The sequence below is a fragment of the Penaeus chinensis genome, chromosome 7, assembly GCF_019202785.1.
Source record: "Penaeus chinensis breed Huanghai No. 1 chromosome 7, ASM1920278v2, whole genome shotgun sequence".
Classification (NCBI taxonomy): domain Eukaryota; kingdom Metazoa; phylum Arthropoda; class Malacostraca; order Decapoda; family Penaeidae; genus Penaeus; species Penaeus chinensis.
The window spans coordinates 44,788,801-44,803,476 of record NC_061825.1 but is presented as its reverse complement, the minus strand read 5'-3'; the positions used below and the strand labels follow the sequence as shown (position 1 = coordinate 44,803,476).

The 14,676-nt window shown below is 34.5% G+C and overlaps 1 long non-coding RNA gene across 1 annotated transcript; it reads left to right on the top strand.

Moving 5' to 3' along the window:
* Window positions 1–5,844: 5,844 nt before the first annotated feature.
* Window positions 5,845–11,040, top strand: LOC125027352. Its single transcript, XR_007115012.1, has 2 exons — window positions 5,845–6,409; window positions 6,750–11,040. It is a non-coding gene; the product is annotated as an uncharacterized LOC125027352 (long non-coding RNA).
* Window positions 11,041–14,676: the final 3,636 nt, after the last annotated feature.

Sequence of the window (14,676 nt, the reverse complement as noted above, 5' to 3'; positions counted from 1 at the left end):
GACAATACATTTGTTTTACAAAGGCAACTGCCAGAAACAAGTTCGTAAATAGAATATATAGAAAAAACAAAACATGGAATAAAATGTAAATCATTTTACTTAGCATATCTATTGTTATATCTGGCTACAAAGTATTGCTTGAGAGCTTTTTGAACACCTCAAAGGTATATTTATTTCCCAGTTTTTTTAGGAAGAGTGTTCCATATAGTTGGACCTTGGTAATCTGTGATTGTTTTTGAATTGGGAGTTAGAAAATGATAGCATTTCTGAAAGTATAATGACAATGCTTTAAATATGTAAACATTGTGCTGTGTTTCTGAAACATTTAAAAACTTATGTAGGAGATCAGTAGTCATTGAGTTCATAGGATTTTGTTATATATAATCATCTGAAAACTGTCTTTGTGTGGTTATACCTATGCAAGTGGGAAATGCATCCTATAATTTTCTTCTGGACAATAAACAGACATTTCAGGCGATTCATGGAGACTTCATTCCATACAACATTACAGTAGGTAAGATAAGGATATAACAGCGAATAATATTTGTTTGAAGGCTTCAGTAGAAGGAGCATTTCTAATATGGTACATAATATTTTATTTTATTTATTTATTATTATTATTATTATTATTATTATTATTATTATAATTATTTTAATTGTCACATTAGAGAAGGGGAAAAAAAAATGGCATTGTTACATCAAATGGCATATAATGACCTATCCTTCCTGTGAACCCCCCCAAATCCTTTGCTCCTCATTGTCGTGGGGGGCTTAGGAGATGAAGACTAAGGCCCAATGTAGGGGATCACCTCTACCTTGGACCTCACCCCTCGCCTCAACGAATTGTGCAAGGTCTACTTCTGCCCCTTTCCTTTCCTTCTCCTCTCCATCATCCCCTTTCATTTCCTAAGGTGTGAGGGCTGTACTGAAAGGATGAAAGGCTGGCTTTGTGTCAGTCATGAACGGCCTTTCAGGAGCCATGGGCATGGTATTCCCTTGGTTAATTGTCTAGACCGTTTCCCCTCACCATTTATTTTAGGGTCACCATGGCCAATAATGATGATGTTTTACCTTTATTAAGGGCATTAAGGCTTGCCTCTTCATCACCTAACCTATCTAAATTTGATTTCATTGTTTTTTCCGACCCCTGCCTCTCCTTTGACCACAGCTCTAACTGATGCTAATACCCCTCCTTGATTTTTGCTATCAACTATATCCATTCCAAATCAGCCTTCAGAATACACCCCTTCCTCTTTCCCAACATATTTCACTCCATCTTCTACTGCACGGTCTTCTTCATTGTCTACCCCCACCCCTCTTATCACTGCTCTTCATCCTTATTGTCCTCCTCCCAACAGAACTACCTCTCTCCATACCACTCCATCTTCCTCCTGCCCTCGTTCTTCTACTGCTTCCACCTCTTCCAACAATGTCTCCAAAAACAAGTAGGCAAAGTTTCCATTCGCAGTCGTTCTGATCGTTTACACCTTGTCACAGTTACATCTGAGTCTCAAGCTCGTGCACTATTTACCCTGACTGACCTCACTGGTAAACCTGTTCCTGCCCATCTTCACTCCTCCCTTAATACTTGTACTGGAACTGTTTCCATCTCTCCAACTGACTGTCCTCTCTACAACAAGGATTGGTCAGATTGTGAAAACAACTTGCTCGCATGCCTCGTTGACTATGATGCAGTGGCAATCCAGTGCTACACTATTCCTCCCAGAGGCCAGCATAAGTCCTACACTAATATTGCCAAGATTAGCTTCCGTAGACATGACCTCCTCCATGAAGTTTATATTGGTGGAGTGTCCTGCCCTGTCTTGACCATATCGACCTCTTCTCCGTCAATGTCAGATATGTTGACATTTTGCCAACCAAGCCAAACACCGTCACTCCACAGCTTGCTGCCCTCTATGTGCCCAACCTGGTTATGACTGTTCAAATTGCTCTACTCAGTCATGCACATGTGCTAATTATTGTGGCACCCATACTATATTTTATAGGTGCGGCCCTGCCTACAAGTTCAAATCTGAGGTAGCAGTTCTCAGATTCAAACTAGGCCTCTGTGTGAGGCCAGGCAAGCAGCACTCCAACAAGGTTTTCTCTTTCTACCTGTTCGAAAGCTGTACTTTACTCTGCTCCCCTCCCATCTTCTCAAGAAGTCTCAGCATCTCCCCCCAGTATCTCTTCCCTCTACCTGAACCAACTTATCTCTACTGCCTCCCCCCCCCCCCCCCAGCTAAAATTCCAAATTCCAGCCTGTCACATCAGACAACCCAAACATTCCACTCCATCTTCTCCTACCACATCCTCTCCTACACCTGACTCCCTTAAGTCCTCCTGACATTCTTCCCGATACTTCATGACCATCCCTTGTTTCCTTATTTCATTCTCAGGATTCCTCTCCTTATACAACTATCCTTTCTTAACTTATTACCATTTAATTGTTTCTTAATAGCTCTTTTGGAGTTTTCCCATACAGTGTCACTCTCCCTTCCTAAGACACTCTCCATTTGATCTGATTGCCCTATACCTTTAACCACATCCTTTTTTCAAGTCCCCACTGTATTCCATTTGCTCCCTCTCTATATGCTTTCCACTAGTTCTACAATCTTTGACATCCAACACACCTTATCCTGATCATTAACTCGTTTCCACCCTTTTTGCCACAATCCGTTACCATAGTGCTGTATGACCTTTGATGTGTAGCACATTTATTTCTTCTAACCATTAATCATTAATCATTAACCTTTATGTGAAGCACATATCTGTATAATAGAAACTGTAGAGGAAATAGCTTTTTAAAAGATTGATTTTGGGTGCAGAAGGGGGGAGGAAGGGAACAGAACTTTTACACATTAGAGCTTATTCATATAGTATATATATATTCATAATGTTTTCATCCCAAAACTATCAATGGCAGCTTCCCATAAGCGCTCACATGATTGGTTCTAAGATACTAGGGGTCACTAAGGAAATGTGGGGGAGGGATGGAAGGGCATTGAGGTGTACATGCCATATGTTATGATACTTTTGATTCTATACTTTCTATGTTCATTCACAAGTTGAATAGAGGCAGAGTTGATGATAGAGGCACTCATATAATTAGTTCGGGGAGAAAAAGGGGGTGCCAGGAGAAAGGGAAGATGAGGGTATTTGTTGGGGGTTCTATATGCCATACATTAAGAGAATTCTCATTTTACACTTAAGCTTTTATGCTATATTAATTCACAAGATGAAAAGAGACAGGAACAAAACCAGGACTCACTCACATGATTGGCTCAGGGAGACATATGGGTACAAGAGGGTGGGGAAATGGGATGGGTTTGGGTAGGTGTAGCTGGAAGAAACTTACTAAACAGTAACAGAATTACCTCCATCATACTCCCTGTCTTCCATTGACAGAAAGAGATAAAATAGTTTGTTTTTTGAGAAGCTTTGCTTGGATACCCCCCCCCCCCCACACACACACACACACATGTCATGGTGAATTTGATTTTCACACCTGGCTGATGCTGTATGGAAATATCAATATCACCTTGGGGTTTTCATTCAGATAACACAACCTTGCATTGCTTTATTTCCAATTCCCAATGTTTCTCAGTGTATAGCTAGTTTGTTATCAGTTTACATATTTTTTTGTAAATCCTTTATGTATACTTTATTTTACATTACAAAAAGTGTATATATGCAAAATGACATTCAGAAGTACACTTGGCACGAGCATTCTACATGTGTCACATTCAGATCATCAGTTAAACATTTGCATATTTGTTAGGTTACAGTCTGTTTCTAATTTGGTTACTTTTATTTTGAAATATATACACACTGTGCTTTTATTTGGAAATATATATACTGTGCCTTTATTTTGAAATGTATATACTATATATATACTGTGAAATGTAAGTTCACCTCCTATTTGAGAATGTCATATATATTTGACAGTAAAATAATGACAACACCAACAGATGTGATTGAAGAGAGCATAGTCTTCATAAAGAGGTTGACCATCATTCTTTTCTTAGTATAAGATTATATAATATCACTTCTGTTGTACCTAAACCTGCTCTAGGAACAGTTTCTATGCTCAGCTGTCTGCAATTCATGCAAACATGTAGTGATTTTGTCTTCGATCATTTTTTTACTGCTCTTTCTCTAGGGGAATTTTGGATGACTTGTTAACAGGAGGTTGCCAAGGGAGGTTTAACTGTAGTGACTTAGATGTGCCACTACTTTTCATCCCTCAGCACCACATAGCCTGAGCATATTTAGAAGACAGTATCATCAAATTTAATATTTTGGTCCAGTGTTGTGTGTTTTATTTCATTCACATAACTTTTGTTTGAAAAGACAGGACTACTACCTTACTTTGTTGAATATAAGTGAAACTAACAGTTTTTCAATATATGCAAACAAAAGTCTGCCATGAAATTAACAATTTTCCACTATAAAGAAGCAAAAGTGGCCATGTTATCATGTACACTTGGCAACAGGAGTTTGCAAGGATCTGACTGGAGTGTTTTCTGGTAATACTTTTTATGGGATGAGTTGTCATTATATGAGTTGTCATTTATTATTGCACAATGCAATAATAAATGTAAAATGTAATAATAAATATGTTGACACTATACAATAAAATGTATGTAACTGTAAGTGGAATAAAGAATGCCTATATCATAAAGAGTATATTATGTATATATGTAAAGAAGAAAAAATATTGATATGATATACTTCCTTGTTACAGTTTAAAGCAAAATATATTTTTGTCAACCCATGGACAACTTGAAATTAATTTGTAATTTTTAAGATAATTAATTGTATATTTGATAGATGGCCCTCAATAAATATATTTGTTTGAACATATTGACATTCTTCAGACTTCACAAGGCTGTTGCTAACTGAACTGGGAGATATAAATACAAAGAAATACACATACTTTTATGTATGATGATTTATGCTTATCAGGAAGCCATACGAAAGAATATACATAATTCCAAGTGACAGCTACCTAGTCATGTTAGTTTGGTATCCTTCATGATATTAAGTGTACATACTGTTATTTATATATGTTCCCTGTATTTTTCTTGTAAGATGTATTTTTTATTTTGTTGTTTTTGTTATTTTTCCTTATTCAAAGAATACTTAAGGCCTGATTTAAATGTGTAATTTTTCAAGCTGCTGCTTTTACAGATTTTTTCAAGAACTGAAAAATCAGTTTTTAGCCAGTCTTGTAGGTTTTAAAGGTTCGAAAAAAATCATTATGATGGCCTTGTTTGTTTCACTTCCAATACAGTAAAAATAAAATAGATAAAAATAATTTAGTTATATTCCATTTATTACAATAGTTATTCTAGGTGCAACAGGCTGTCTTTCATTTTGCTTCTAAATTACTGCTTATGTGCAAGGAATGGCTGGGGTTATCATTGACTGGCAATGCAAGGGAATTGAATTCGAGTCAGCAAGATTGCTCAACAAGACTACTACCGCTGCACGACACAAATCAGAAGAGTTGGAGTAAATGACCTCTTGGGAGAGACATTGTTGCCGAAGGGCCATGGGCCTGGCTACATCTTAAGTGTTATAATTGCCTGAGAATTATTATATTTGTATACTTTTCTCTATCAGATGTATTTATCATAATTCAAATATAGTAAGTAATCAGCTATGTATCACTGTGTTGCTATTCACAATCCCTGGTAAACATTGAGAGTTAAACTTAGGGTTAGAATTGTGAATGTGAAAATTGTCATTTGAAGCCAGAGAAGTCAGAGGAGTAAGGCTCTAAAAATTCCATGTCTTAAAGCAGCCAATAGTGAACTCTCTTTTCTCACCAAAATTTGTACTTCCGGTCTGAAGAGAAGAAAATAAATGCAATTATCAAGTTGAATGAACCCTTTACTGTATATAATATATTGTGAAATATAATCACACATGTTCCTATAGCCATATTCAGTGTGCATTAGTCAGATCATTCAGCTTAGCTCCACATTTAAGACAGGGCTGTTCTTGCGTGTTTATTCCATATTTAAAAGACAAGTTTTGAATGTTTGCATACTATCAGAAACAGTTGAGATAGTGAAAAAATGAGATGCATATGAAAAAAAAAAAAAAAATCAGTTTCTGTATCAATAAGGATGAAAGAAGATTGGTTAGGCTAAAGATTAACAGCGAAAATATAGATATGCTCCAAAGGCAAAAGAAATAATAAAAGATAATATAGTAGAAACTACTGTAATGTAGTTTTTGTACGAAAGAAGTTATGTATGGGCAATTTGGCAAACTTTGCATTTTGTTAATAGTTGATCTCAATTACAGGTAGGAGAGAGAATACGAGTGATATTGGACTGTGACGACAACACTTTAGCATTTGAGAAGAACTATGAATTTCTTGGCGTTGCATTTAGAGGTAAGCTCAACATTTTTTCTTTGGTTTGTTTGAGGAAACGTCTTTCTCTTGGGAGCTTACTAAGATAGATAAGAATATTGTGTAATTTTTTACATTCAGAGGCATATACTTCCTCAGTCAAATAAGTTTAGTTGTTGCTCTTTATTTTGCTCTTTATCAATAGGATTAGTCATAAGATATGTTGTAGAATGAATGAATGTGAATGTATTGATGTTTTTTTACAACATCTAGTATGTATGACAAACATTGATGCATTTCACTTTCTCCTTCTCTCACATTTTCCTTGTATTTATTCTTATTTGTAAATTAACTATTAATACCTTTATTTTCTGCCTTTCAGGTCTGCCAGATAAGCAGCTATATCCCTCTGTTTCTGCTGTGTATGGCAACACAGAGGTGTCAATGGTATACTTAGGACCCCCGTTGGATGGCTGACCCGCTGTATGCTTAGCACAGATAATACCAGGCTGCAGAGCGCAACATGGTTCCTCGCTGATCTCAAGGGATTGTCCGCCCACAAGCCCTCGTACATTATGACGGGTGTGCGGCAGGTCATGTATGGCAGTGGTCGACTGCAGGAAATGACTCTTCGGCTCTGAAAGAAGCTTTCAGTGAGTGATGGAGCTCAAAGGGGACAGGTGGCCATGCAAGAGGACGGCTGTAGTGTGGTGAGCTGTCTTGCCATCTCCCAAGAATAGAGCTGTATTGTACGCAAAAATAAAGTGAAAATAAAGAATAACAATAAAAAACACATAGGAAATAAGAGAAGCATATTGTGACTTCCTGAAACATTTAGTGGCTTTTTTTATGTTAAAAAAAAAGATGCAAGCCATTGACGCCTTACAGTTGTTGAAAAAAGGCATAGGATGCAAACCAAAGGGAAGATGTTAGCAGATGTGTGAAAACATCTTCGTTCAGTGCAACAAAGAATAAAAAAAGAAGAAAAGCATGCCTAACAGAGTTAATCTCTGCACTATGTGCAATGTGCCTTGAGAAACATAATACTGGAGGAACATTGTCTTTTAGTCTTTTTTATGAAGATACAACTGTTTAAATTATTGTATATGTATTTGAAAAAAAATATATAGATATATATGTCTGTTGGCATATATATATATCTGTAAAAGCTGATTAACTTTGTAAACATGAACAGAAGTTAAAGAATAATGTCATGCAACAAAATGCAGTATTCAGGAGTAGAGGGAGCTTCTCATGTACTACCAGGTGTGTGTACAGCATTGGCTTCTTTTTTTAAAAAGGGTTTTGAAAAAAAGTGTAAGTCTGAATGTACAAGTAATTATTTATTGAGGCAAATAGTGATATTATCAGCATGCTTATATTTTGCATTTGTATAGTTTAAAATGTTTATGCATTGATCCTTCCTCATCTGTGGCTGAGTCATGGATGACTGGTTCTGTTCCATCTGTGGAATGCATTCCTTAAGCTCCCACCTTTTTTGTGTTCAATGAATTGTGCTCAGGTAGCACATGATCTAGTCATTTAGTAGCAGAAGTGATCACACATTTCATAGATTGATGGTGAGGGATTGACAACTTTCTTTTATGCTTTCATATATGTGCATTAATCTTTTATATTATTTTAGATTTTCTCTCTCTCTCTCTCTCTCTCTCTCTCTCTCTCTCTCTCTCTCTCTCTCTCTCTCTCTCTCTCTCTCTCTCTCTCTCTCTCTCTCTCTCTCTCTCTCCTTCCCCCCCTCCCCTCTCCCTTTAAGTTTTCAATTGTTTGATCTCATATTTATCTTGGAGTTTGATGTGATTTCTCTTTACTTTTTCCAACTTCGGTACAGACAGTTCTTTGGTGCTTTTCCTTAGACATTCCAGTTGCCAAGTTCGTCAGTACACTTTCTTGGCTTTTCATCTTCAACCTGATCATTCCACTTTAGTGTGGAGAGATTACATTCCTGTTTATTATTATATTTTTTCATCATCTACTCTTTCTTTTTGATCCTTGCTAAATATGTGATGGGAGGATTATAGACCAGAAAAAGTTACTATTACAAGTCAGGATGCCATTGTCATGTGTAGAGTGTAGCATCAGATCTTTCTTTTTATTTTTTTCACTCTAATCCCTATGTATAAAGAAAAAAAAAAATATGAACAGCCTGTGGAACGGCTGGTGTTCATGTGCAGACAAAAAGGGAAGGGGCATGTTACCTGATGGAAGCTTTTCCCTCATTTGAGCTTTTGCAATTGTTGTGATTTTTTAAGACTTCCTGATTGTTCTGATGTATTATAATTATTATTATTATTATCATTATTGATTATTTTTAGTATAGTTGATGTTGCCAATAATTTAATTTTTTAGCTCTATATTTAATTTTTATTTGTACAAATTGTCGTGATACAGAACCATAAGATATTATTTGTGTTGAATGAGCAACAGATCTTACCAAAAGTAGGTTTAAATTTTGTGTGTGTGTATGTGTGTGTGTGTGTGTGTGTTTGTATGTGTGCATATATGTATTCATATGTGTGTTTGTGGGAATTTTTTGGTGCATGTGCTGGATGTGGACCTGTGACCATATACAAGTGCATTAATGAAAGTTGGTTATACCTTTGAAAAGGATGAACAAGTACAACACACACAACTCAGTGCAATTACTACTTATGTATAAGGCTGTCCGAGCTATTGCTTGTTTATTGTGATTATTCAAAGCTGATTGTATATCTTTCTATGGTTGATATCTTTACGTGATAATTGTCATTTATGTTACCAGACTGTTAAGTTCTAGCCATTAGCCATACGTCATATTTGTGTACATTCTCACATGTACACATTTCTTTTCTCATACTAATTGCATTCTTTCTTGTTACTCTCACTCACACACACCTGTTGTCTCAGTTTTATACTTGCATTTACACTACAAATCATACTCGCATGCTCAACTCACATTTATGATTAAGAGTGCAAATGACCCTTTGCATTTTTACCTTTAATTTTGTTCTCTACTTAAACATGAAGATACAAATCATAGAGGATACAGTTAGTTTTGAACCTATACCTAATGCTTGAATGATTCAGGTTTCATGTGTCAAAGTTGAATGTAGAACCTAATTTATTTGTTAACGAATGCACTGTTCCCATTGGTTCATTATTGTTGATATAATAAAGCACTGGCATTGTATGTTATCTTTAGAACTTTTATCAGGCACTTAAAAGTTACTTATAAGCTGAACACATAAGGTTTAATGCTTTTATAATGAAAGTCTAATAAATATATTCTGCATGCCATGTCATTAAATTCTGAAGGAAAATCTGCATGTTTTGTAATTTCAGTATGGGGCAACAGAAATACAAAATGAGAATGTTGAAATAAAGGGATATACAAGATGAGAAAAATGACAAAAATCCTCACAATGATTGGATGGTTCACATTTGTAATAAATGTTACTTTACAATGTATGTTAGGGGATGTAGTGTATGTTGTGTTCTTTTTGTGTCATTACCTAAAATATTAGTCACAAAGAAAAAAAAAATAGATCTGCTATTGGTCATTACATGAAGAGAGAGAACTTTTTAGGCTTCTTAAACATTTCAGATAACAATTTTTTTCCTATGTTGTACTTGAATGCAGAATGAAAAACAAACTGGAGAGACTGGACATTTTTACATGAAATGATAACTATAAATCTACATCACAGTGGTCTCCTTCGTACCAAGTGTTTTATATGGTCTTGTAGAGTAGAAAGATACTGTTTAGTATTTTGTTATGTTGGCACTATTTGCCCAGCATGTTCACATATGTACATATATTTAAGATTTGTAAATATTTGTTTATCTTTAATTCTAGCACAGGAAGCAGGGATGATGGTGTATGTATGATGAACTTGTGTTAAGTGTGCTCTATGTACACTTCGATTAGGGCTGGTAATGTTTGCAGTACAGTCTCAGAATCTATTCATGAGCTGTTTTTTTTTTTTTTTTTTTTTTTTAATTCATCCAAAAATGTGTTCCTCTCCTCTATAAGGGATCTGCACATTCATTTTCATGGCTTTAAAGCAGTTACTGCATAACCTCATATATCATCAATGTACATCTGTCATGGTCATCACACATGAATACTGTTAGTTGGTTTTAGTTTTTTATCATTGTCGAACTTTTGCAGAGAGTGGGATTAAATACTGTAAGGGAATGCCATGCTGAAGCTCGTATGCTCTAGTAGAGCATGAGCTTTTTGAAGAGACTAGAGAAACATGGTAAACTCATTGTGTAGCATGTTTGCATATTCTTCAATAGTGGGCAAGCTATTTCTGCTATGTACTGCTAAGAGTAAAAGGAATCAAACTTTTTGACATGGTAGGAATCCTGTCCAGTAGACAAAAGCAATATACATTCCATTTCTCCAGAATTATTTATATATTCCCCAGCATTCATTAATTCTAACTATTGCTGGCAAAACTTGTTAAATATTTATTTTATGTAAGGAAGTGGATGTAAAAATGACAGTTTATGTCTGAAATTATTGATGCTGTTACTGGCTCATACTGCAATTCAATTCCAGCCCTATTTATCATTGAGTGAATGTTGAATAGACATTTTTCACTGAAGTTAAAAGGAACTTACATAATCAGTCATGTAGAAGTCTTGTCAAGTAAATCATTTGAACTATCTGTTTGACCTCTTTACTCCCTATTTACTTACTCCAATATTACCCTGGGTTTACTAAAGTCCCAAAGAAAATGTTACTGTTAAGAAATCTTGCTAATCATTACTTCTTGTATGAAAGAAAGTTGTTTACTGTATTTTTAGTGCATTAAACAAAGAAAATATTGGTATGTATCCCATTTTTTAAATGTTAGTACCAAAATTCTTTGTTCAGTAATAATGAGACTGAGTTAAAGGGCTGCATTGAATGATTGATATATCTTCTGTCTTCCAGTCTCATGAATGAATAATTATGTTTCAGGGTATATATGAATTTAGAGTTGTGCAATTAAAAAACAAATTCATCATTATATCCATTAATAATTTTCTGGTTTTATTTAATCTAGTAAAACATCTCTCACTACAGATTTTGATCACAAATTTGTTATTATTTATTGTATAAACATTATGTTGACATTGTTGATATGATACATATGAACTTAATCAAATAATGTAACACTATATTGATAAAAAATTAATAAAAATAATTCTTATTCAGTTAACAGCTCAATAAGTTCAAAACAAATGACAAATCTTATGGTATTTTTAGCAAAAAAATCAAGATAAAGAAACTGTACAAGTACCAAAGATGACCTTCCAAGATATCTTTGAAAGGAGATAGAGAATTTTAAACATTTTGTTTGCAGCTAATCAAGACAGTTTTAAAATTGATAATTACACAAATGATATTCTCTTCAATAAATATTTTTATTAAATGTAGACCAACTTATTGTATCATTGATTATCATATATAATATGTGTTCTTGCCCCTCTGGTATTGCCATTATTTTACCGTATAGTGAGCACGAATACACGTTAAATTTTATTAAAATATCTGATATTGTCTACATGCAGATAGATATAGATAAGATGCTTCTCATACAAAGCCATGAGGTTTACAATGTACAAATGATAGAATTTCTAGCACAAGCAGTATGTTATATTGCTCCCAATTAAAATAGCCTTCAGTTAAGATAACTGACTTGGAACAACAGGCAGAATTGACCAGCAGCTCTTATATATACCTTAAAGAAAAAAAGTGAAAATATACATACTATTTGCTTGGAAAAGAACAGACAGCATTATCTTATGACGAGTGAGTCCAAAAAGCCTTGAATGTGGGTACACCTGTTTCAATAATAAATTAAAGTTGCATATGAAATATTACTCATTAATGAATTTAGTATGAGGAAAATATTTGAATTATGTTGACTTCTGAATAGATCTTATAATTCAGAGTTTGCATATGACCTACATGGAGAACCTACATATTTTTGACACACTATACAAGCAAAAGAAAAGCAAGGACAAGTTCATAAGAATATGATAAATTTCATAGACATTTAAACAAAATGAACAATATTTGAAAAATAAGCTACGCTAAAGAAATAGAGTTGTTTTTCAAAGCTGTAGTAGTTTTGCAGCGGAATACTTCCCCCAGGGAATATAATTCATAAATTTAATAAATTTTGATACAAAGCAAGATAAAATGGCTTGTGCATCGCACTTACGTGTGTCTTCACTTACTGCAGATCGTTATGATAAGTACAATACATTCACGAAAAGCATATATAGAAAGCTACATACCTTAAATATGAGTTTTTCTTTATCTTGGCATTAATTTTATATATGTTGCAATGGGGGTAAAACATTACCTAAATTGCTAAAGACACTCAATGGGTTTTTATTTTTTTCTAATTATTTGAAATTACATTTTGCAAGTAACGATTACGAAGTAGGTTATTAACATAGTATAAGAAGTTATTCACACACTACTGCTAATAAAGAAATTCAAATTGTTAACATGTTACATCGTAAAGTCAATACGGACCGGAGAATCACTATGTTAATACAAAATTTGTGTTTGTGAATAGGTACATTTTCTCATCGTCTGTTCACTTTGATGTCCCCTTCTTATCAAACCTTTTCATTCGTTTCTCTGACAAAAGTGACTTTATGTTCATTTTAGTAATGCAAACTCTTATAAAAGATTTATCAGTGCACGTTAAATCCTCGACAGGATTTGCATGTTGCAAGATACTTTTATTTCAAAAACAAATCTAGAGACCTTTTTAGTTTTAATATGATTAAAAATTAACCCACCATTACGCATTTATTATGCTTCGTTTCCTTTCGTTTCCTCGGTGCTTAGTATAAGAAATACAAAGGTAAAAAGAGTATATCTAAAACATGAATTCCGTGTCTAAGAAAACGGAAAAGTGTTCTGTAATTGAATTGGGAATTTGATTAAATGTCAGATCACAAAAATTATAAGCGTTCTCCCAGTAATGGATAACGGTTACTTAAAGCTCTTCAAAAGTGAACCGAAAATGTGAAAGTAATATCGTCGAGAAACTTTTACTACACGTTTTATGCGCAGGACACAACGTGCGAACACCTTTTCAAGTTTTCGTCATTCATCAATTTCCACACAGAGGAAGGGAAGAGGGGTATGCGGTCACTTTTAACTGACGCTATAAACCTTTGCAGGAGTTGCCATGTGTTGCAACTTACATTTTATATTGCACAAATTGAAGGAATTTAATTTTGTGTTACTCACGTTTGAAGATACATATTAATTTAGTTTTTAAATATATATATATATATATATAAATATATATATATATATCTCAGCTCACTATTTGTGTCCGAGCTGAAGCATAAAATAGCAAGACTGAGTGAGAGCTGCGCATAGTATTTTTTTTTATTTTATTATTATTTTTTTTTTTTTTTACAGATGCTGCAGTAGCAGATTATTTTTCAAGTTCAGCATTTGCAGCTGCAACGCTTCGATTATTTTTTTTAGTGCCACATGAAGATTCTGTCTTTGATGCCAGATAAACACGTTTACCATTTTTAAAAATTAATCACCGAGTTTTATAATGAACGGGAAGATGAAACTAAAAACTTTGAATTTGTTTTGCATAAATCAGCCTCAGAGCGGCAACATTTATACGTACGCTCCATTGATGCAGTTTTCGGTCACGATCGTTTGAGAGCAATTCGAGAATCTAAAAGATGTGATGAACTCAAATATGATGCCATGGATAATGTTATATGTGACGGTAACATTTGACGATATAATCATGAACATGTAATGATAAAATATATAATCATAGTTGGGACGCTGGCATTAATTAACATTTTCTTGAAAAGAATATAAGTAACTGTTATTGTTCCTGTTTTAAAGTCTCATGCAAATAACTGTCACAACACGAGTATTTCGCTCAAAACATTTCGTATTGAATATATGCAGTCTTTGATGCAGGGTCTGACCGCGACCAGGGACTGGCGGGATGGAAAAAAAGAAACGAACATATTTGAATAACGCCGAGGACCTAAACGTATTATACGATTAACGACAGTTTAAAAAAAAGTGACGGAAGCACAGGAAGGGTGAAACCAGTTCGGAATTCGCCAATAATATAAATGTTTCCACTCGTCTTTCAACAGGGTTATATATCAGCATCCATGTCCGTCCTGTGTCTCCCTCCTTGCATACCCGTCTTCCTCTCCTCTCTTCTCTCTCTCTGTCTCATTCTGTCTATTAATCTCTTTCTCTCTTTCTCTTTCTTCTCCATGGGTTCCTTTCGTCCTCCCCT